The sequence below is a fragment of the Ranitomeya imitator genome, chromosome 1 (assembly GCF_032444005.1).
Source record: "Ranitomeya imitator isolate aRanImi1 chromosome 1, aRanImi1.pri, whole genome shotgun sequence".
In the NCBI taxonomy this organism is placed as follows: Eukaryota; Metazoa; Chordata; class Amphibia; order Anura; family Dendrobatidae; genus Ranitomeya; species Ranitomeya imitator.
In genome coordinates, this window is record NC_091282.1 from 1,224,166,022 (window position 1) to 1,224,192,537 (window position 26,516).

General features: G+C 37.9%; 1 protein-coding gene across 1 annotated transcript in view; it reads left to right on the forward strand.

Moving 5' to 3' along the window:
• The window catches only part of SIGLEC1 (sialic acid binding Ig like lectin 1), a 181,855-nt gene that overhangs the window by 110,924 nt on the left and 44,415 nt on the right, over positions 1 to 26,516 (forward strand). The window lies entirely within an intron of this gene.

Below are 26,516 nucleotides of genomic sequence, written 5' to 3' on the forward strand. Positions count from 1 at the left end.
AAGAATAAACTCTTTCTTGAAGTTTGGGGCCATCAGAACGGGTTGCTTACACAAAGCATTTTTCATTTCTTGGAAGGCTGACTCTGTTTCTTCGGACCACTTAACCATTACTGATTTTGTCCCTTTTAGCAGGTCAGTCAGAGGCGCAGCCATCGTGGCGAAGTTTGGGATGAACCTCCTGTAATATCCCACGATTCCCAGGAAGGCTTTAACTTGTTTCTTGGAAACTGGTTTTGGCCATGTTTGGATTGCCTCCACTTTATTGATTTGGGGTTTTATTTCTCCATGACCCACTATGTATCCAAGGTACTTAGCTTCTTCTTTACCCAAGGCGCACTTCTTCGGGTTTATAGTAAATCCGGCCTCTCTTATAGCATCCAACACCGCTTGGACTTTCTCCAGATGACTCTCCCAGTCCGGGCTAAAGATGACGATATCATCTAGGTACGCAGCAGCGTAGGCCTTATGGGGTGCAAGGACTCTATCCATAGCCCTCTGGAAGGTCGCCGGAGCTCCCTGTAGGCCAAACGGCATCCGGGCATATTGGAAGCATCCATCAGGTGTCGAAAAGGCCGTCTTCTCCTTGGCTTCCTGTGCCATGGGGATCTGCCAATACCCCTTTGTCAAATCCAAGGTGGATATATATCTGGCGTGCCCAAGCCTTTCGATGAGCTCATCAATACGGGGCATGGGATAAGCGTCGAACTTGGAGACTTCATTCAACTTCCGATAGTCGTTGCAAAACCTCCACTCTCGATCAGGTTTTGGGACCAGGACAATTGGGCTCGACCAACCGCTCTTGGATTCCTCAATGACCCCAAGCCTCAACATACGCTCCACTTCCTTGGAGATAACTTCTCGACGAGCCTCAGGAATACGATAAGGTTTCACATTCACCCGCACATGTGGCTCTGTTAGGACCTCGTGCTCTATGACCTTCGTGTATCCTGGCAATTCTGAAAACAGGTCCCTGTTTTTCTGGAGTAACTCCCGGCACTGCTGTTTCTGGGTCTTTGATAGCGTCTCTGCTATAGTAACCGCTCCAACCTCACCTTCTGGGTTGCTTAACAATGATGGAGTTGCTGTCGGCTCTCTATCTTGCCATGGCTTGATGAGGTTGACATGGTAAACTTGGAATGGTTTCCGTCTTCCTGGTTGGTGAATTTTATAATTTACCTCACCAAGTTTCTCGACAACCTCATATGGCCCTTGCCATTTGGCCAAGAACTTGCTTTCCACCGTTGGAACTAACACAAGAACTCGGTCTCCCGGATTGAACTGCCTCACTCTTGCAGACCGGTTGTAGACCCTGGCTTGAGCTTCTTGTGCTTGGAGAAGGTGTTCTTTCACGATAGGCATCACCTTTGCAATCCTCTGCTGCATCAGGGCCACATGCTCAATGACGCTTCTGTGGGGTGTGACTTCGGCCTCCCAGGTTTCCTTGGCTATATCCAGGAGTCCTCGTGGATGTCGGCCATATAGAAGCTCAAACGGTGAGAACCCTGTGGAGGCCTGTGGAACTTCACGAATGGAAAACATCAGATAGGGTAAGAGACAATCCCAGTCTCTACCGTCTTTCTCTATAGCTTTTCTCAGCATGCTCTTTAGGGTCTTGTTAAACCTCTCAACAAGGCCATCTGACTGGGGATGGTACACCGAGGTCCTCAACTGGGAGATCTTCAGGGCTTTGCATAACTCGCTCATCACCTTGCTCATGAAAGGTGTACCCTGGTCAGTCAGGATCTCCTTTGGCAGACCTGTCCGGGAAAAGACATGGACCAACTCGCGGGCTATGCTTTTTGAGGAAGAATTTCTCAAGGGAATTGCCTCAGGATAGCGTGTGGCATAGTCCAGGATGACTAATATATACTGATGGCCCCGAGCTGATTTAACTAAGGGACCGACCAAGTCCATGGCAATTCTCTCGAACGGTACCTCAATAATGGGCAGTGGCACAAGGGGGTTCCGGAAATGAGGAGTAGGAGCAGTTAGCTGACATGTAGGGCAGGATCTGCAATAGTTCACTATTTCCCGGTGACACGCAGGCCAATAGAACCTCTGCACAACCCGTTCCTGCGTTTTTTCCACCCCCAGGTGTCCACCCAAGATGTGTGAATGGGCCATGTCCAACACTTTCCGTCTATACGGACCCGGCACTATCAACTGCTCTACCAACTCCTCCCGTATTTTCGTGACACGGTACAACAACTCCCCCCTCAACAGAAAATGGGGAAATCTTGTGTCTGCCCCCGGCTCCTGTACCACCCCGTCAATAACTGTGACATTATTAAAGGCTTCCCTCAGAGTGGGGTCCCTATGTTGGGCAGTCCCAAAATTTTCACCGGTAACTTCTAACTCCAGAATGTCAGATGTAGGGGATACTTCCTCCTCATCCCCAACCAGAACACAAAAAGGAAAACTGTCTGCCTCTGGGTGTGGTGATACCCTTCCAGGGTTCACTGGTTCCCTGCCAGGGAGCTCAGAACCATTTCCCCACAAATCCCAAAACAAACAGAAATCCCGGCCAATAATTATAGGGTGCAACAAGTCCTGAACCACGCCGACTATGTGGGACTCAGTGCCACATGCCGTTTCAATGTCCACCCTAGCCATAGGGTAGTCCTTTGCATCACCATGTATGCAGCGCACTCCGACCTTCTTTCCTGGGAGCAGGTGGAGAGGAAAAGTGGCCCTCACCAGGGTCACTAGGCTCCCCGAGTCTAATAGTGCCGTTACTGCTCGACCGTTCACCTTTACGGGACACGCTTGAGGTCCCTCGTTGGATGGAGAGTTCACACTACAGGCTGGATACGCATAGTATGAACAACGGCGTCCCATGCTGCAGTCCATCTGCTCAGTGGTTTGGGAACAACGGGCAGCTATATGTCCTGGCTTGTGGCACCTCCAACAAATGATATCACCCGTGGGGACCTTGGGCACCACCTCCCCCGCCCTTTGTGACCTTGGACGCACCACCCCTTTTTGGGACTCAGCTGCCTTCTGGGACCCCCAGTACGGCATGGGCTGCCTCCCGAAGGAGCCTTCCAACCCTTGGTATCTCTCAACCAGTCCGATCAGCTCGTCGGCATTCTGGGGATCACCCTGGGCAACCCAAGACTGTATAGGCCTCGGGAGGGAATGGACAAACCGATCCATCATCACCCGTTCTACCATCTGTGCAGGCGCAGAGGATTCTGGCTGCAGCCATTTCTGGACCAGGTGCAACAGATCAAACATTTGGGAACGAGGTGGTTTGTCCCGGTGATAGCCCCAGGAGTGAACTCGCTGTGCCCTGACAGTCAGTGTCACCCCCAAACGTGCGAGAATCTCGGCTTTCAATTTGTGATACTCTTTGGCATCCTGCAAGGTCAAATCATAGTACGCCTTCTGGGGTTCTCCCGTCAGGTATGGCGCAAGTACCTCTGCCCACTGCTCTGGCGGAAGTTTTTCCCTCTCAGCGACCCTCTCAAACACCGTCAGGAAGGCCTCAACATCATCCCCGGGAGTCATTTTCTGCAATGCGCGTCTTACCGTCTTCCGGACGTGGGTGTCATCAGCCAAACCTGGGGTTGGGGCGCTCGCCTTGCCCTGGATGGCGGTTGCCAGAAGCTGCATCTGCTGCTGATGCTCCTGCTGGCTCTGCTGCATCTGCTGCCGTTGCTCCTGCTGACTCTGCCGTTGCTCCTGCTGACTCTGCCGTTGCTCCTGCTGGCTCTGTTGTATCTGCTGCATCAACAGCCTGTTGGTCTCTTGCTGCCTTTGCTCCTGCTGTGACTGCATATGGACCAAGTGTTTCAGCAGGTCCTCCATTTTCTCCGGCAATGCTTGCTGGCTTGCAACAGCCTTGACCCAGGACATTCAAAAATAAACTCACGTCTCCGCTGGGAACGCTGCCCGCATTCTCCACCAATTGTAAGGATTTCACTCACTCAGCTGCGACGGCTGACACTCAGGAGACGTGTTCCTTTAAAGTTCACTGGGTTTATTGCTTCATAAACCATGTGGCAAATAACAGAAAGCAAAATGGGCCTTTGGTTCAGGCAAAGAAAAGCAAGTGTCCAGTTCATCCGGCTCAGTCCTGAAGCCGTAACACACTCAGGAGGGTTTCACCTCCACACATATCTGCTGTGTAAAGGATTAGCCAGTCTTATAAAGAGCTAACCCCACCCAGTAACCCATCACATGATTAGCCATGTGGTCTGACATTACCACAGGTCCTGAAACACATATACAAGATTATGTGCAAGAAAGGAATACTCCGGGCTACATTACAGCAATCAGGCACTTATGTGGCACATACCTCCCATCGACTACAAACCCTTTAGCCATGCTACAGTACATAAATATAACTACTATAATACTGCTCCTATGTACAAGAATATAACTACTATAATACTGCTCCTATGCACAAGAATATAACTACTATAATACAGACCCCTATGTACAAGAATATAACTACTATAATACTGCCCCTATGTACAAGAATATAACTACTATAATACTGCTCCTATGTACAAGAATATAACTACTATAATACTGCTCCTATATACAAGAATATAACTACTATAATACTGCTCCTATGCACAAGAATATAACTACTATAATACAGACCCCTATGTACAAGAATATAACTACTATAATACAGACCCCTATGTACAAGAATATAACTACTATAATACAGACCCCTATGTACAAGAATATAACTACTATAATACTGCTCCTATGTACAAGAATATAACTACTATAATACTGCTCCTATGTACAAGAATATAACTACTATAATACTGCTCCTATGTACAAGAATATAACTACTATAATACTGCTCCTATGTACAAGAATATAACTACTATAATACTGCTCCTATGTCCAAGAATATAACTACTATAATACTGCCCCTATGTACAAGAATATAACTACTATAATACTGCCCCTATGTACAAGAATATAACTACTATAATACAGACCCCTATGTACAAGAATATAACTACTATAATACTGCCCCTATGTACAAGAATATAACTACTATAATACTGCTCCTATGTACAAGAATATAACTACTATAATACTGCTCCTATATACAAGAATATAACTACTATAATACTGCTCCTATGCACAAGAATATAACTACTATAATACAGACCCCTATGTACAAGAATATAACTACTATAATACAGACCCCTATGTACAAGAATATAACTACTATAATACAGACCCCTATGTACAAGAATATAACTACTATAATACTGCTCCTATGTACAAGAATATAACTACTATAATACTGCTCCTATGTACAAGAATATAACTACTATAATACTGCTCCTATGTACAAGAATATAACTACTATAATACTGCTCCTATGTACAAGAATATAACTACTATAATACTGCTCCTATGTACAAGAATATAACTACTATAATACTGCTCCTATGTACAAGAATATAACTACTATAATACTGCTCCTATGTACAAGAATATAACTACTATAATACTGCTCCTATGTACAAGAATATAACTACTATAATACTGCCCCTATGTACAAGAATATAACTACTATAATACTGCTCCTATGTACAAGAATATAACTACTATAATACTGCTCCTATGTACAAGAATATAACTACTATAATACTGCCCCTATGTACAAGAGTATAACTACTATAATACAGACCCCTATGTACAAGAATATAACTACTATAATACTGCCCCTATGTACAAGAATATAACTACTATAATACTGCTCCTATGTACAAGAATATAACTACTATAATACTGCTCCTATGTACATAAATATAACTACTATAATACTGCTCCTATGTACAAGAATATAACTACTATAATACTGCTCCTATGCACAAGAATATAACTACTATAATACAGACCCCTATGTACAAGAATATAACTACTATAATACTGCCCCTATGTACAAGAATATAACTACTATAATACTGCTCCTATATACAAGAATATAACTACTATAATACTGCTCCTATGCACAAGAATATAACTACTATAATACAGACCCCTATGTACAAGAATATAACTACTATAATACAGACCCCTATGTACAAGAATATAACTACTATAATACAGACCCCTATGTACAAGAATATAACTACTATAATACTGCCCCTATGTACAAGAATATAACTACTATAATACTGCTCCTATGCACAAGAATATAACTACTATAATACAGACCCCTATGTACAAGAATATAACTACTATAATACTGCTCCTATGTACAAGAATATAACTACTATAATACAGACCCCTATGTACAAGAATATAACTACTATAATACTGCTCCTATGTACAAGAATATAACTACTATAATACTGCTCCTATATACAAGAATATAACTACTATAATACTGCTCCTATGCACAAGAATATAACTACTATAATACAGACCCCTATGTACAAGAATATAACTACTATAATACAGACCCCTATGTACAAGAATATAACTACTATAATACAGACCCCTATGTACAAGAATATAACTACTATAATACTGCCCCTATGTACAAGAATATAACTACTATAATACTGCTCCTATGTACAAGAATATAACTACTATAATACTGCTCCTATGTACAAGAATATAACTACTATAATACTGCCCCTATGTACAAGAATATAACTACTATAATACAGACCCCTATGTACAAGAATATAACTACTATAATACTGCCCCTATGTACAAGAATATAACTACTATAATACTGCTCCTATGTACAAGAATATAACTACTATAATACTGCTCCTATGTACAAGAATATAACTACTATAATACTGCCCCTATGTACAAGAATATAACTACTATAATACTGCTCCTATGTACAAGAATATAACTACTATAATACTGCCCCTATGTACAAGAATATAACTACTATAATACTGCCCCTATGTACAAGAATATAACTACTATAATTCTGCCCCCTATGTACAAGAATATAACTACTATAATACTGATCCTATGTACAAGAATATAACTACTATAATACTGCTCCTATGTACAAGAATATAACTACTATAATACTGCCCCTATGTACAAGAATATAACTACTATAATTCTGCCCCCTATGTACAAGGATATAACTACTATAATACTGCTCCTATGCACAAGAATATAACTACTATAATTCTGCCCCCTATGTACAAGAATATAACTACTATAGTACTGCTCCTATGTACAAGAATATATCTACTATAATACTGCTCCTATGTACAAGAATATAACTACTATAATACTGCTCCTATGTACAAGAATATAACTACTATAATATTGCTCCTATGCACAAGAATATTACTACTATAATTCTGCCCCCTATGTACAAGAATATAACTACTATAATACTGCTCCTATGTACAAGAATATATCTACTATAATACTGCCCCATGTACAAGAATATAACTACTATAATACTGCTCCTATGTACAAGAATATAACTACTATAATACTGCTCCTATGCACAAGAATATAACTACTATAATTCTGCCCCCTATGTACAAGACTATAACTACTATAGTACTGCTCCTATGTACAAGAATATATCTACTATAATACTGCCCCATGTACAAGAATATAACTACTATAATATTGCTCCTATGTACAAAAATATAACTACTATAATACTGCCCCTATGTACCAGAATATAACTACTATAATACTGCCCCTATGCACAAGAATATAACTACTATAATTCTGCCCCCTATGTACAAGAATATAACTACTATAATACTGCTTCTATGTACAAGAAAATAACTACTATAATACTGCTTCTATGTACAAGAATATAACTACTACAATACTGCTCCCTATGTACAAGAACATAACTACTATAATACTGCCCCTATGTACAAGAATATAACTACTATAATACTGCTCCTATGTACAAGAATATAACTACTATAATACTGCTTCTATGTACAAGAATATAACTACTATAATACTGCTCCCTATGTACAAGAATATAACTACTATAATACTGCCCCTATGTACAAGAATATAACTACTATAATACTGCTTCTATGTACAAGAATATAACTACTATAATACTGCTCCCTATGTACAAGAATATAACTACTATAATACTGCCCCTATGTACAAGAATATAACTACTATAATTCTGCTCCTATGTACAAGAATATAACTACTATAATACTGCCCCTATGTACAAGAATATAACTACTATAATACTGCCCCTATGTACAAGAATATAACTACTATAATACTGCTCCTATGTACAAGAATATAACTACTATAATTCTGCTCCTATGTACAAGTATATAGCTACTATAATACTGCCCTATGTACAAGAATATAACTACTATAATACTGCTCCTATGTACAAGAATATAACTACTATAATACTGCCCCTATGTACAAGAATATAACTACTATAATACTGCCCCTATGTACAAGAATATAACTACTATAATACTGCCCCCTATGTACAAGAATATAACTACTATAATTCTGCCCCCTATGTACAAGAATATAACTACTATAATACTGCCCCTATGTACAAGAATATAACTACTATAATACTGCTCATATGTACAGGAATATAACTACTATAATACTGCTTCTATGTACAAGAATATAACTACTATAATACTGCTCCCTATGTACAAGAATATAACTACTATAATACTGCCCCTATGTACAAGAATATAACTACTATAATTCTGCTCCTATGTACAAGAATATAACTACTATAATACTGCCCCTATGTACAAGAATATAACTACTATAATACTGCCCCTATGTACAAGAATATAACTACTATAATACTGCTCCTATGTACAAGAATATAACTACTATAATTCTGCTCCTATGTACAAGAATATAGCTACTATAATACTGCCCTATGTACAAGAATATAACTACTATAATACTGCTCCTATGTACAAGAATATAACTACTATAATACTGCCCCTATGTACAAGAATATAACTACTATAATACTGCCCCTATGTACAAGAATATAACTACTATAATACTGCCCCCTATGTACAAGAATATAACTACTATAATTCTGCCCCCTATGTACAAGAATATAACTACTATAATACTGCCCCTATGTACAAGAATATAACTACTATAATACTGCTCATATGTACAGGAATATAACTACTATAATACTGCTTCTATGTACAAGAATATAACTACTATAATACTGCTCTATAACTACTATAATACTGCTCCTATGTACAAGAATATAACTACTATAATTCTGCTCCTATGTACAAGAATATAGCTACTATAATACTGCCCTATGTACAAGAATATAACTACTATAATACTGCTCCTATGTACAAGAATATAACTACTATAATACTGCCCCTATGTACAAGAATATAACTACTATAATACTGCCCCTATGTACAAGAATATAACTACTATAATACTGCCCCCTATGTACAAGAATATAACTACTATAATTCTGCCCCCTATGTACAAGAATATAACTACTATAATACTGCCCCTATGTACAAGAATATAACTACTATAATACTGCTCATATGTACAGGAATATAACTACTATAATACTGCTTCTATGTACAAGAATATAACTACTATAATACTGCTTCTATGTACAAGAATATAACTACTATAATACTGCTCCCTATGTACAAGAATATAACTACTATAATACTGCCCCTATGTACAAGAATATAACTACTATAATTCTGCTCCTATGTACAAGAATATAACTACTATAATACTGCCCTATGTACAAGAATATAACTACTATAATACTGCCCCTATGAACAAGAATATAACTACTATAATACTGCTCCTATGTACAAGAATATAACTACTATAATTCTGCTCCTATGTACAAGAATATAGCTACTATAATACTGCCCTATGTACAAGAATATAACTACTATAATACTGCTCCTATGTACAAGAATATAACTACTATAATACTGCCCCTATGTACAAGAATATAACTACTATAATACTGCCCCTATGTACAAGAATATAACTACTATAATACTGCCCCCTATGTACAAGAATATAACTACTATAATTCTGCCCCCTATGTACAAGAATATAACTACTATAATACTGCCCCTATGTACAAGAATATAACTACTATAATACTGCCCCTATGTACAAGAATATAACTACTATAATACTGCCCCCTATGTACAAGAATATAACTACTATAATTCTGCCCCCTATGTACAAGAATATAACTACTATAATACTGCCCCTATGTACAAGAATATAACTACTATAATACTGCTCATATGTACAGGAATATAACTACTATAATACTGCCCCTATGTACAAGAATATAACTACTATAATACTGCTCATATGTACAAGAATATAACTACTATAATACTGCTCCTATGTACAAGAATATAACTACTATAATTCTGCTCCTATGTACAAGAATATAGCTACTATAATACTGCCCTATGTACAAGAATATAACTACTATAATACTGCTCCTATGTACAAGAACATAACTACTATAATACTGCCCCTATGTACAAGAATATAACTACTATAATACTGCCCCTATGTACAAGAATATAACTACTATAATACTGCCCCTTTGTACAAGAATAGAACTACTATAATACTGCACCTATGTACAAGAATATAGCTACTATAATACTGCCCTATGTACAAGAATATAACTACTATAATACTGCTCCTATGTACAAGAATATAACTACTATAATACTGCCCCTATGTACAAGAATATAACTACTATAATACTGCCCCTATGTACAAGAATATAACTACTATAATACTGCCCCGTTGTACAAGAATAGAACTACTATAATACTGCACCTATGTACAAGAATATAACTACTATAATACTGCCCCCTATGTACAAGAATATAACTACTATAATTCTGCCCCCTATGTACAAGAATATAACTACTATAATACTGCCACTATGTACAAGAATATAACTACTATAATACTGCCCCTATGTACAAGAATATAACTACTATAGTACTGCTCCTATGTACAAGAATATAACTACTATAATACTGCTCATATGTACAGGAATATAACTACTATAATACTGCCCCTATGTACAAGAATATAACTACTATAATACTGCCCCCTATGTACAAGAATATAACTACTATAATACTGCCCCTATGTACAAGAATATAACTACTATAATACTGCTCATATGTACAAGAATATAACTACTATAATACTGCTCCTATGTACAAGAATATAACTACTATAATACTGCCCCCTATGTACAAGAATATAACTACTATAATACTGCCCCTATGTACAAGAATATAACTACTATAATACTGCTCATATGTACAGGAATATAACTACTATAATACTGCCCCATGTACAAGAATATAACTACTATAATATTGCTCCTATGTACAAAAATATAACTACTATAATACTGCCCCTATGTACAAGAATATAACTACTATAATACTGCCCCTATGCACAAGAATATAACTACTATAATTCTGCCCCCTATGTACAAGAATATAACTACTATAATACTGCTTCTATGTACAAGAATATAACTACTATAATACTGCTTCTATGTACAAGAATATAACTACTACAATACTGCTCCCTATGTACAAGGACATAACTACTATAATACTGCCCCTATGTACAAGAATATAACTACTATAATACTGCTCCTATGTACAAGAATATAACTACTATAATACTGCTTCTATGTACAAGAATATAACTACTATAATACTGCTCCCTATGTACAAGAATATAACTACTATAATACTGCCCCTATGTACAAGAATATAACTACTATAATACTGCTTCTATGTACAAGAATATAACTACTATAATACTGCTCCCTATGTACAAGAATATAACTACTATAATACTGCCCCTATGTACAAGAATATAACTACTATAATTCTGCTCCTATGTACAAGAATATAACTACTATAATACTGCCCCTATGTACAAGAATATAACTACTATAATACTGCCCCTATGTACAAGAATATAACTACTATAATACTGCTCCTATGTACAAGAATATAACTACTATAATTCTGCTCCTATGTACAAGTATATAGCTACTATAATACTGCCCTATGTACAAGAATATAACTACTATAATACTGCTCCTATGTACAAGAATATAACTACTATAATACTGCCCCTATGTACAAGAATATAACTACTATAATACTGCCCCTATGTACAAGAATATAACTACTATAATACTGCCCCCTATGTACAAGAATATAACTACTATAATTCTGCCCCCTATGTACAAGAATATAACTACTATAATACTGCCCCTATGTACAAGAATATAACTACTATAATACTGCTCATATGTACAGGAATATAACTACTATAATACTGCTTCTATGTACAAGAATATAACTACTATAATACTGCTCCCTATGTACAAGAATATAACTACTATAATACTGCCCCTATGTACAAGAATATAACTACTATAATTCTGCTCCTATGTACAAGAATATAACTACTATAATACTGCCCCTATGTACAAGAATATAACTACTATAATACTGCCCCTATGTACAAGAATATAACTACTATAATACTGCTCCTATGTACAAGAATATAACTACTATAATTCTGCTCCTATGTACAAGAATATAGCTACTATAATACTGCCCTATGTACAAGAATATAACTACTATAATACTGCTCCTATGTACAAGAATATAACTACTATAATACTGCCCCTATGTACAAGAATATAACTACTATAATACTGCCCCTATGTACAAGAATATAACTACTATAATACTGCCCCCTATGTACAAGAATATAACTACTATAATTCTGCCCCCTATGTACAAGAATATAACTACTATAATACTGCCCCTATGTACAAGAATATAACTACTATAATACTGCTCATATGTACAGGAATATAACTACTATAATACTGCTTCTATGTACAAGAATATAACTACTATAATACTGCTCTATAACTACTATAATACTGCTCCTATGTACAAGAATATAACTACTATAATTCTGCTCCTATGTACAAGAATATAGCTACTATAATACTGCCCTATGTACAAGAATATAACTACTATAATACTGCTCCTATGTACAAGAATATAACTACTATAATACTGCCCCTATGTACAAGAATATAACTACTATAATACTGCCCCTATGTACAAGAATATAACTACTATAATACTGCCCCCTATGTACAAGAATATAACTACTATAATTCTGCCCCCTATGTACAAGAATATAACTACTATAATACTGCCCCTATGTACAAGAATATAACTACTATAATACTGCTCATATGTACAGGAATATAACTACTATAATACTGCCCCTATGTACAAGAATATAACTACTATAATACTGCTCCCTATGTACAAGAATATAACTACTATAATACTGCCCCTATGTACAAGAATATAACTACTATAATACTGCTTCTATGTACAAGAATATAACTACTATAATACTGCTCCCTATGTACAAGAATATAACTACTATAATACTGCCCCTATGTACAAGAATATAACTACTATAATTCTGCTCCTATGTACAAGAATATAACTACTATAATACTGCCCCTATGTACAAGAATATAACTACTATAATACTGCCCCTATGAACAAGAATATAACTACTATAATACTGCTCCTATGTACAAGAATATAACTACTATAATTCTGCTCCAATGTACAAGAATATAGCTACTATAATACTGCCCTATGTACAAGAATATAACTACTATAATACTGCTCCTATGTACAAGAATATAACTACTATAATACTGCCCCTATGTACAAGAATATAACTACTATAATACTGCCCCTATTTACAAGAATATAACTACTATAATACTGCCCCCTATGTACAAGAATATAACTACTATAATTCTGCCCCCTATGTACAAGAATATAACTACTATAATACTGCCCCTATGTGCAAGAATATAACTACTATAATACTGCCCCTATGTACAAGAATATAACTACTATAATACTGCCCCCTATGTACAAGAATATAACTACTATAATTCTGCCCCCTATGTACAAGAATATAACTACTATAATACTGCCCCTATGTACAAGAATATAACTACTATAATACTGCTCATATGTACAGGAATATAACTACTATAATACTGCCCCTATGTACAAGAATATAACTACTATAATACTGCTCATATGTACAGGAATATAACTACTATAATACTGCTCCTATGTACAAGAATATAACTACTATAATACTGCTCCTATGTACAAGAATATAACTACTATAATTCTGCTCCTATGTACAAGAATATAGCTACTATAATACTGCCCTATGTACAAGAATATAACTACTATAATTCTGCTCCTATGTACAAGAATATAACTACTATAATACTGCCCCTATGTACAAGAATATAACTACTATAATACTGCCCCTATGTACAAGAATATAACTACTATAATACTGCCCCTTTGTACAAGAATAGAACTACTATAATACTGCACCTATGTACAAGAATATAGCTACTATAATACTGCCCTATGTACAAGAATATAACTACTATAATACTGCTCCTATGTACAAGAATATAACTACTATAATACTGCCCCTATGTACAAGAATATAACTACTATAATACTGCCCCTATGTACAAGAATATAACTACTATAATACTGCTCATATGTACAAGAATATAACTACTATAATACTGCTCCTATGTACAAGAATATAACTACTATAATACTGCCCCCTATGTACAAGAATATAACTACTATAATACTGCCCCTATGTACAAGAATATAACTACTATAATACTGCTCATATGTACAGGAATATAACTACTATAATACTGCCCCATGTACAAGAATATAACTACTATAATATTGCTCCTATGTACAAAAATATAACTACTATAATACTGCCCCTATGTACAAGAATATAACTACTATAATACTGCCCCTATGCACAAGAATATAACTACTATAATTCTGCCCCCTATGTACAAGAATATAACTACTATAATACTGCTTCTATGTACAAGAATATAACTACTATAATACTGCTTCTATGTACAAGAATATAACTACTACAATACTGCTCCCTATGTACAAGAACATAACTACTATAATACTGCCCCTATGTACAAGAATTTAACTACTATAATACTGCTCCTATGTACAAGAATATAACTACTATAATACTGCTTCTATGTACAAGAATATAACTACTATAATACTGCTCCCTATGTACAAGAATATAACTACTATAATACTGCCCCTATGTACAAGAATATAACTACTATAATACTGCTTCTATGTACAAGAATATAACTACTATAATACTGCTCCCTATGTACAAGAATATAACTACTATAATACTGCCCCTATGTACAAGAATATAACTACTATAATTCTGCTCCTATGTACAAGAATATAACTACTATAATACTGCCCCTATGTACAAGAATATAACTACTATAATACTGCCCCTATGTACAAGAATATAACTACTATAATACTGCTCCTATGTACAAGAATATAACTACTATAATTCTGCTCCTATGTACAAGTATATAGCTACTATAATACTGCCCTATGTACAAGAATATAACTACTATAATACTGCTCCTATGTACAAGAATATAACTACTATAATACTGCCCCTATGTACAAGAATATAACTACTATAATACTGCCCCTATGTACAAGAATATAACTACTATAATACTGCCCCCTATGTACAAGAATATAACTACTATAATTCTGCCCCCTATGTACAAGAATATAACTACTATAATACTGCCCCTATGTACAAGAATATAACTACTATAATACTGCTCATATGTACAGGAATATAACTACTATAATACTGCTTCTATGTACAAGAATATAACTACTATAATACTGCTCCCTATGTACAAGAATATAACTACTATAATACTGCCCCTATGTACAAGAATATAACTACTATAATTCTGCTCCTATGTACAAGAATATAACTACTATAATACTGCCCCTATGTACAAGAATATAACTACTATAATACTGCCCCTATGTACAAGAATATAACTACTATAATACTGCTCCTATGTACAAGAATATAACTACTATAATTCTGCTCCTATGTACAAGAATATAGCTACTATAATACTGCCCTATGTACAAGAATATAACTACTATAATACTGCTCCTATGTACAAGAATATAACTACTATAATACTGCCCCTATGTACAAGAATATAACTACTATAATACTGCCCCTATGTACAAGAATATAACTACTATAATACTGCCCCCTATGTACAAGAATATAACTACTATAATTCTGCCCCCTATGTACAAGAATATAACTACTATAATACTGCCCCTATGTACAAGAATATAACTACTATAATACTGCTCATATGTACAGGAATATAACTACTATAATACTGCTTCTATGTACAAGAATATAACTACTATAATACTGCTCTATAACTACTATAATACTGCTCCTATGTACAAGAATATAACTACTATAATTCTGCTCCTATGTACAAGAATATAGCTACTATAATACTGCCCTATGTACAAGAATATAACTACTATAATACTGCTCCTATGTACAAGAATATAACTACTATAATACTGCCCCTATGTACAAGAATATAACTACTATAATACTGCCCCCTATGTACAAGAATATAACTACTATAATACTGCCCCCTATGTACAAGAATATAACTACTATAATTCTGCCCCCTATGTACAAGAATATAACTACTATAATACTGCCCCTATGTACAAGAATATAACTACTATAATACTGCTCATATGTACAGGAATATAACTACTATAATACTGCCCCTATGTACAAGAATATAACTACTATAATACTGCTCCCTATGTACAAGAATATAACTACTATAATACTGCCCCTATGTACAAGAATATAACTACTATAATACTGCTTCTATGTACAAGAATATAACTACTATAATACTGCTCCCTATGTACAAGAATATAACTACTATAATACTGCCCCTATGTACAAGAATATAACTACTATAATTCTGCTCCTATGTACAAGAATATAACTACTATAATACTGCCCCTATGTACAAGAATATAACTACTATAATACTGCCCCTATGAACAAGAATATAACTACTATAATACTGCTCCTATGTACAAGAATATAACTACTATAATTCTGCTCCTATGTACAAGAATATAGCTACTATAATACTGCCCTATGTACAAGAATATAACTACTATAATACTGCTCCTATGTACAAGAATATAACTACTATAATACTGCCCCTATGTACAAGAATATAACTACTATAATACTGCCCCTATGTACAAGAATATAACTACTATAATACTGCCCCCTATGTACAAGAATATAACTACTATAATTCTGCCCCCTATGTACAAGAATATAACTACTATAATACTGCCCCTATGTACAAGAATATAACTACTATAATACTGCCCCTATGTACAAGAATATAACTACTATAATACTGCCCCCTATGTACAAGAATATAACTACTATAATTCTGCCCCCTATGTACAAGAATATAACTACTATAATACTGCCCCTATGTACAAGAATATAACTACTATAATACTGCTCATATGTACAGGAATATAACTACTATAATACTGCCCCTATGTACAAGAATATAACTACTATAATACTGCTCATATGTACAGGAATATAACTACTATAATACTGCTCCTATGTACAAGAATATAACTACTATAATACTGCTCCTATGTACAAGAATATAACTACTATAATTCTGCTCCTATGTACAAGAATATAGCTACTATAATACTGCCCTATGTACAAGAATATAACTACTATAATACTGCTCCTATGTACAAGAATATAACTACTATAATACTGCCCCTATGTACAAGAATATAACTACTATAATACTGCCCCTATGTACAAGAATATAACTACTATAATACTGCCCCTTTGTACAAGAATAGAACTACTATAATACTGCACCTATGTACAAGAATATAGCTACTATAATACTGCCCTATGTACAAGAATATAACTACTATAATACTGCTCCTATGTACAAGAATATAACTACTATAATACTGCCCCTATGTACAAGAATATAACTACTATAATACTGCCCCTATGTACAAGAATATAACTACTATAATACTGCCCCTTTGTACAAGAATAGAACTACTATAATACTGCACCTATGTACAAGAATATAACTACTATAATACTGCCCCCTATGTACAAGAATATAACTACTATAATTCTTCCCCCTATGTACAAGAATATAACTACTATAATACTGCCCCTATGTACAAGAATATAACTACTATAATACTGCCCCTATGTACAAGAATATAACTACTATAATACTGCTCCTATGTACAAGAATATAACTACTATAATACTGCTCATATGTACAGGAATATAACTACTATAATACTGCCCCTATGTACAAGAATATAACTACTATAATACTGCCCCCTATGTACAAGAATATAACTACTATAATACTGCCCCTATGTACAAGAATATAACTACTATAATACTGCTCCTATGTACAAGAATATAACTACTATAATACTGCCCCCTATGTACAAGAATATAACTACTATAATACTGCTCATATGTACAGGAATATAACTACTATAATACTGCTCCTATGTACAAGAATATAACTACTATAATTCTGCTCCTATGTACAAGAATATAACTACTATAATACTGCTCATATGTACAGGAATATAACTACTATAATACTGCTCCTATGTACAAGAATATAACTACTATAATACTGCTCCTATGTACAAGAATATAGCTACTATAATACTGCCCTATGTACAAGAATATAACTACTATAATACTGCTCATATGTACAGGAATATAACTACTATAATACTGCTCCTATGTACAAGAATATAACTACTATAATACTGCTCCTATGTACAAGAATATAACTACTATAATTCTGCTCCTATGTACAAGAATATAGCTACTATAATACTGCCCTATGTACAAGAATATAACTACTATAATACTGCTCCTATGTACAAGAATATAACTACTATAATACTGCCCCTATGTACAAGAATATAACTACTATAATACTGCCCCTATGTACAAGAATATAACTACTATAATACTGCCCCTTTGTACAAGAATAGAACTACTATAATACTGCACCTATGTACAAGAATATAGCTACTATAATACTGCCCTATGTACAAGAATATAACTACTATAATACTGCTCCTATGTACAAGAATATAACTACTATAATACTGCCCCTATGTACAAGAATATAACTACTATAATACTGCCCCTATGTACAAGAATATAACTACTATAATACTGCCCCTTTGTACAAGAATAGAACTACTATAATACTGCACCTATGTACAAGAATATAACTACTATAATACTGCCCCCTATGTACAAGAATATAACTACTATAATTCTTCCCCCTATGTACAAGAATATAACTACTATAATACTGCCCCTATGTACAAGAATATAACTACTATAATACTGCCCCTATGTACAAGAATATAACTACTATAATACTGCTCCTATGTACAAGAATATAACTACTATAATACTGCTCATATGTACAGGAATATAACTACTATAATACTGCCCCTATGTACAAGAATATAACTACTATAATACTGCCCCCTATGTACAAGAATATAACTACTATAATACTGCCCCTATGTACAAGAATATAACTACTATAATACTGCTCCTATGTACAAGAATATAACTACTATAATACTGCCCCCTATGTACAAGAATATAACTACTATAATACTGCTCATATGTACAGGAATATAACTACTATAATACTGCTCCTATGTACAAGAATATAACTACTATAATTCTGCTCCTATGTACAAGAATATAACTACTATAATACTGCTCATATGTACAGGAATAGAACTACTATAATACTGCTCCTATGTACAAGAATATAACTACTATAATACTGCCCCCTATGTACAAGAATATAACTACTATAATTCTTCCCCCTATGTACAAGAATATAACTACTATAATACTGCCCCTATGTACAAGAATATAACTACTATAATACTGCCCCTATGTACAAGAATATAACTACTATAATACTGCTCCTATGTACAAGAATATAACTACTATAATACTGCTCATATGTACAGGAATATAACTACTATAATACTGCCCCTATGTACAAGAATATAACTACTATAATACTGCTCCTATGTACAAGAATATAACTACTATAATACTGCCCCCTATGTACAAGAATATAACTACTATAATACTGCTCCTATGTACAAGAATATAGCTACTATAATTCTGCTCCTATGTACAAGAATATAACTACTATAATACTGCTCATATGTACAGGAATATAACTACTATAATACTGCTCCTATGTACAAGAATATAACTACTATAATTCTGCTCCTATGTACAAGAATATAACTACTATAATACTGCTCCTATGTACAAGAATATAACTACTATAATACTGCTCCTATGTACAGGAATATAACTACTATAATACTGCCCCATGTACAAGAATATAACTACCGTATATACTCGAGTATAAGCCGAGATTTTCAGCCCATTTTTTTGGGCTGAAAGTCCCCCTCTCGGCTTATACTCGAGTCATATACCCGGGTGTCGGCAGGTGAGGGAGAGCGGGGGCTGTGTAATCATACTTACCTGCTCCCAGCGCGGTCCCTGCAGTCCCTGGCTTCTCCGCCGCTGCAGCTTCTTCCTGTAATTGAGCGGTCACATGGCACCGCTCATTACAGAAATGAATAGGCAGCTCCACCCCCATAGGGGAGGAGCCGCATATTCATTGCTGTAAATGATCGGTGCCATGTGACCGCTCAATTACAGGAAGAAGCTGCAGCGGCGGAGAAGCCAGGGACTGCAGGGACCGCGCCGCAGCAGGTAAGGGGAGCGCAGCGCTATAATTACCTGCTCCTCGCTCCGGCTCCGTCTGCAGCGTCCTCTAGCAGTGACGCTCAGGTTAGAGGGCGCTGTGACGTAGTCAGTGCTGGAGACGGAGCCGCAGAGGAGCAGGTAATTATTGAAAGCGCCGGCGTCCTGAGAAGAGAGGTGAGTATGTGATTTTTTTTTTTTAATGGCAGCACCAGCAGCATTATAAGGAGCACCTATGGGGCCATAAAGGTGCAGAGCATATAAGGGGCACAGCATTATAAGGAGCACCTATGGGGCCATAAAGGTGCAGAGCATATAAGGGGCACAGCATTATAAGGAGCATCTATGGGGCCATAAAGGTGCAGAGCATATATGGGGCACAGCATTATAAGGAGCACCTATGGGGCCATAAAGGTGCAGAGCATATAAGGGGCACAGCATTATAAGGAGCACCTATGGGGCCATAAAGGTGCAGAGCATATATGGGGCACAGCATTATAAGGAGCACCTATGGGGCCATAAAGGTGCAGAGCATATAAGGGGCACAGCATTATAAGGAGCACCTATGGGGCCATAAAGGTGCAGAGCATATAAGGGGCACAGCATTATAAGGAGCACCTATGGGGCCATAAAGGTGCAGAGCATATAAGGGGCACAGCATTATAAGGAGCACCTATGGGGCCATAAAGGTGCAGAGCATATAAGGGGCACAGCATTATAAGGAGCATCTATGGGGCCATAAAGGTGCAGAGCATATATGGGGCACAGCATTATAAGGAGCACCTATGGGGCCATAAAGGTGCAGAGCATATATGGGGCACAGCATTATAAGGAGCACCTATGGGGCCATAAAGGTGCAGAGCATATAAGGGGCACAGCATTATAAGGAGCACCTATGGGGCCATAAAGGTGCAGAGCATATATGGGGCACAGCATTATAAGGAGCACCTATGGGGCCATAAAGGTGCAGAGCATATATGGGGCACAGCATTATAAGGAGCACCTATGGGGCCATAAAGGTGCAGAGCATATAAGGGGCACAGCATTATAAGGAGCACCTATGGGGCCATAAAGGTGCAGAGCATATATGGGGCACAGCATTATAAGGAGCACCTATGGGGCCATAAAGGTGCAGAGCATATAAGGGGCACAGCATTATAAGGAGCACCTATGGGGCCATAAAGGTGCAGAGCATATATGGGGCACAGCATTATAAGGAGCACCTATGGGGCCATAAAGGTGCAGAGCATATAAGGGGCACAGCATTATAAGGAGCACCTATGGGGCCATAAAGGTGCAGAGCATATAAGGGGCACAGCATTATAAGGAGCACCTATGGAGCCATAAAGGTGCAGAGCATATATGGGGCACAGCATTATAAGGAGCACCTATGGGGCCATAAAGGTGCAGAGCATATATGGGGCACAGCATTATAAGGAGCACCTATGGGGCCATAAAGGTGCAGAGCATATATGGGGCACAGCATTATAAGGAGCACCTATGGGGCCATAAAGGTGCAGAGCATATAAGGGGCACAGCATTATAAGGAGCACCTATGGGGCCATAAAGGTGCAGAGCATATATGGGGCACAGCATTATAAGGAGCACCTATGGGGCCATAAAGGTGCAGAGCATATATGGGGCACAGCATTATAAGGAGCACCTATGGGGCCATAAAGGTGCAGAGCATATATGGGGCACAGCATTATAAGGAGCACCTATGGGGCCATAAAGGTGCAGAGCATATATGGGGCACAGCATTATAAGGAGCACCTATGGGGCCATAAAGGTGCAGAGCATATAAGGGGCACAGCATTATAAGGAGCACCTATGGGGCCATAAAGGTGCAGAGCATATATGGGGCACAGCATTATAAGGAGCATCTATGGGGCCATAAAGGTGCAGAGCATATATGGGGGCACAGCATTATAAGGAGCATCTATGGGGCCATAAAGGTGCAGAGCATATATGGGGCACAGCATTATAAGGAGCATCTATGGGGCCATAATCAAAGGTGCAGAGCATATAAGGGGCACAGCATTATAAGGAGCACCTATGGGGCCATAAAGGTGCAGAGCATATATGGGGCACAGCATTATAAGGAGCATCTATGGGGCCATAAAGGTGCAGAGCATATAAGGGGCACAGCATTATAAGGAGCATCTATGGGGCCATAAAGGTGCAGAGCATATATGGGGCACAGCATTATAAGGAGCACCTATGGGGCCATAAAGGTGCAGAGCATAAATGGGGCACAGCATTATAAGGAGCTTCTATGGGGCCATAAAGGTGCAGAGCATAAATGGGGCACAGCATTATAAGGAGCACCTATGGGGCCATAAAGGTGCAGAGCATATATGGGGCACAGCATTATAAGGAGCACCTATGGGGCCATAAAGGTGCAGAGCATATAAGGGGCACAGCATTATAAGGAGCATCTATGGGGCCATAAAGGTGCAGAGCATATATGGGGCACAGCATTATAAGGAGCTTCTATGGGGCCATAAAGGTGCAGAGCATATAAGGGGCACAGCATTATAAGGAGCATCTATGGGGCCATAAAGGTGCAGAGCATATATGGGGCACAGCATTATAAGGAGCACCTATGGGGCCATAAAGGTGCAGAGCATATAAGGGGCACAGCATTATAAGGAGCATCTATGGGGCCATAAAGGTGCAGAGCATAAATGGGGCACAGCATTATAAGGAACACCTATGGGGCCATAAAGGTGCAGAGCATATATATGGCACAGCATTATAAGGAGCATCTATGGGGCCATAAAGGTGCAGAGCATATATGGGGCACAGCATTATAAGGAGCACCTATGGGGCCATAAAGGTGCAGAGCATATATGGAGCACAGCATTATAAGGAGCACCTATGGGGCCATAAAGGTGCAGAGCATATATGGGGCACAGCATTATAAGGAGCACCTATGGGGCCATAAAGGTGCAGAGCATATATGGGGCACAGCATTATAAGGAGCACCTATGGGGCCATAAAGGTGCAGAGCATATATGGGGCACAGCATTATAAGGAGCACCTATGGGGCCATAAAGGTGCAGAGCATATATGGAGCACAGCATTATAAGGAGCACCTATGGGGCCATAAAGGTGCAGAGCATATAAGGGGCACAGCATTATAAGGAACACCTATGGGGCCATAAAGGTGCAGAGCATATAAGGGGCACAGCATTATAAGGAGCATCTATGGGGCCATAAAGGTGCAGAGCATATATGGGGCACAGCATTATAAGGAGCACCTATGGGGCCATAAAGGTGCAGAGCATAAATGGGGCACAGCATTATAAGGAGCACCTATGGGGCCATAAAGGTGCAGAGCATATAAGGGGCACAGCATTATAAGGAGCATCTATGGGGCCATAAAGGTGCAGAGCATATAAGGGGCACAGCATTATAAGGAGCACCTATGGGGCCATAAAGGTGCAGAGCATATAAGGGGCACAGCATTATAAGGAGCACCTATGGGGCCATAAAGGTGCAGAGCATATATGGGGCACAGCATTATAAGGAGCATCTATGGGGCCATAAAGGTGCAGAGCATATATGGGGCACAGCATTATAAGGGGCATCTATGGGGCCATAAAGGTGCAGAGCATATATGGGGCACAGCATTATAAGGAGCACCTATGGGGCCATAAAGGTGCAGAGCATATATATGGCACAGCATTATAAGGAGCACCTATGGGGCCATAAAGGTGCAGAGCATATATGGCACAGCATTATAAGGAGCACCTATGGGGCCATAAAGGTGCAGAGCATATAAGGGGCACAGCATTATAAGGAGCACCTATGGGGCCATAAAGGTGCAGAGCATATAAGGGGCACAGCATTATAAGGAGCACCTATGGGGCCATAAAGGTGCAGAGCATATATATGGCACAGCATTATAAGGAGCATCTATGGGGCCATAAAGGTGCAGAGCATATATGGCACAGCATTATAAGGAGCACCTATGGGGCCATAAAGGTGCAGAGCATATAAGGGGCACAGCATTATAAGGAGCATCTATGGGGCCATAAAGGTGCAGAGCATATATGGCACAGCATTATAAGGAGCACCTATGGGGCCATAAAGGTGCAGAGCATATATGGGGCACAGCATTATAAGGAGCACCTATGGGGCCATAAAGGTGCAGAGCATATAAGGGGCACAGCATTATAAGGAGCATCTATGGGGCCATAAAGGTGCAGAGCATATATGGGGCACAGCATTATAAGGAGCATCTATGGGGCCATAAAGGTGCAGAGCATATAAGGGGCACAGCATTATAAGGAGCACCTATGGGGCCATAAAGGTGCAGAGCATATAAGGGGCACAGCATTATAAGGAGCATCTATGGGGCCATAAAGGTGCAGAGCATATATGGGGCACAGCATTATAAGGAGCATCTATGGGGCCATAAAGGTGCAGAGCATATATGGGGCACAGCATTATAAGGAGCACCTATGGGGCCATAAAGGTGCAGAGCATATATGGCACAGCATTATAAGGAGCACCTATGGGGCCATAAAGGTGCAGAGCATATATGGGGCACAGCATTATAAGGAGCACCTATGGGGCCATAAAGGTGCAGAGCATATAAGGGGCACAGCATTATAAGGAGCATCTATGGGGCCATAAAGGTGCAGAGCATATATGGGGCACAGCATTATAAGGAGCATCTATGGGGCCATAAAGGTGCAGAGCATATAAGGGGCACAGCATTATAAGGAGCACCTATGGGGCCATAAAGGTGCAGAGCATATAAGGGGCACAGCATTATAAGGAGCATCTATGGGGCCATAAAGGTGCAGAGCATATATGGGGCACAGCATTATAAGGAGCATCTATGGGGCCATAAAGGTGCAGAGCATATATGGGGCACAGCATTATAAGGAGCATCTATGGGGCCATAAAGGTGCAGAGCATATATATGGCACAGCATTATAAGGAGCACCTATGGGGCCATAAAGGTGCAGAGCATATATATGGCACAGCATTATAAGGAGCACCTATGGGGCCATAAAGGTGCAGAGCATATAAGGGGCACAGCATTATAAGGAGCACCTATGGGGCCATAAAGGTGCAGAGCATATAAGGGGCACAGCATTATAAGGAGCACCTATGGGGCCATAAAGGTGCAGAGCATATAAGGGGCACAGCATTATAAGGAGCATCTATGGGGCCATAAAGGTGCAGAGCATATATGGGGCACAGCATTATAAGGAGCATCTATGGGGCCATAAAGGTGCAGAGCATATATGGGGCACAGCATTATAAGGAGCATCTATGGGGCCATAAAGGTGCAGAGCATATATATGGCACAGCATTATAAGGAGCACCTATGGGGCCATAAAGGTGCAGAGCATATATATGGCACAGCATTATAAGGAGCACCTATGGGGCCATAAAGGTGCAGAGCATATAAGGGGCACAGCATTATAAGGAGCACCTATGGGGCCATAAAGGTGCAGAGCATATAAGGGGCACAGCATTATAAGGAGCACCTATGGGGCCATAAAGGTGCAGAGCATATAAGGGGCACAGCATTATAAGGAGCATCTATGGGG